This window comes from Arachis stenosperma, chromosome 4, assembly GCF_014773155.1.
Source record: "Arachis stenosperma cultivar V10309 chromosome 4, arast.V10309.gnm1.PFL2, whole genome shotgun sequence".
Classification (NCBI taxonomy): Eukaryota; Viridiplantae; Streptophyta; class Magnoliopsida; order Fabales; family Fabaceae; genus Arachis; species Arachis stenosperma.
In genome coordinates, this window is record NC_080380.1 from 59,446,587 (window position 1) to 59,448,100 (window position 1,514).

A 1,514-nucleotide genomic window follows, 5' to 3' on the forward strand; every position below is an offset into this window, starting at 1 on the left:
GTGAAAAATCTTGCTTCCAAGCTGAAATGTTTTTCACGATATTGCTAGGTTAACATGGTTAACCGAGCATTGTGAGTCAAGCTTCCTTGATTTGGTCATGGGTCACGCTTAAAAGTGTGGCCTAAGGCTCCAAAGTGTTCTCCAACTTCAGTGTGCCCCAAAACTCTTTTTTTTTTCCTTTTTCACTTATTTTGTGCTTCTTTACTTCTTTTTCTTCTTATTTCCTATAAAGTTTATCAAATCAAAAGATCAAAGAAATATACCATTTAAGCACCAAAGCATTCAATATTTAAGCACAAATAATCAATTTCTTATATGAAAGAGCTTAGAGAAAACATGACATGTTGACATGTCATCACAACACCAATCTTAAACCTTGCTTGTCCCCAAGCAAGAAAAGAATCATGCAATAAAGATTGACAATCCAAGGTAGGAAGGATAGCAAATTAATTTTCATGGTAAGCTAGTTTTCAATGCATGCTACAATCACAAAGAAATGTAAATGATTGATGCTTCTATCTAGCTCAATTTATGAAATCTTTTCCTTATAATTTTTCCTTGAAACAAGCTTTTGATTTTTTAATTAGCTTCTCCTTTTGGGTGCTTTGCCCCATGAGTTAATAACAAAGCTACGACTTCTAAATGCTTTGTTTTCAAGTATTACCACTTGATACATAAGCACCATAAGTATTTAATTAGAGGACTTTATTAAGCTCATTTGTTTCTTTTCTTTACTCTCTAATCATTGATGCTCAGAGCCTTGAGCTTTGAGGGAGTGCATTTGCACTTGAGCCTAGCGTTGACTTCTATGTGTTTTGTTTTCAAGCTTTTTGCTTGATACATAAACACCACAAGAACTTAACAATGGAATTGTCGTTGGTACTCAGAGTCTTCAGCTTTCTCATTCTTTCCCTTTTTCTTTTCTTGCTTTAATTTGTAATTGCTTTTTCAAGGTTTTCATGATTTCAAAAGATTTTCACAAAATGTACTAGATGAAAACTTCAATTAAATAAAATCTAATGCAATTGAACAATAATTAACCATACTAGCTTCCCAATATTTGTATTCACATGCTATGTTCTTCTTTAATTCCTTGTTTGTTTATGATCATAATACTTTATTGCTTTGAGCTCACAAAAGTCAAGATAGTAGTCATAATGTCACAGCAACATGTTACCATTTAGAAATCAAACTATGCTTATTCATACACACATGCACACAGAGAAGATAAAGACAAACATGCAATTTAAAGTGGTGAAAACAAATGAGAGGAAAAAAAACTTTACAACCTTGTAGTTCATCATCTCTATTGTTGTCCTTCTCCTTCTATTCATCCTTCTTCCCATACCAATACTCAGAATGCTTGCTCATCCTCAAGCAACTATTAGAACAATGGCTATGGGGCTAAGATGGATCATGAATGTCTTTCACAATGAAATGTTAGTAGTACATGTGTTTTAAGTAAGCAAAATTGAGGATAATAATCATGGCACAAGAGACAGAGACATTGTGAT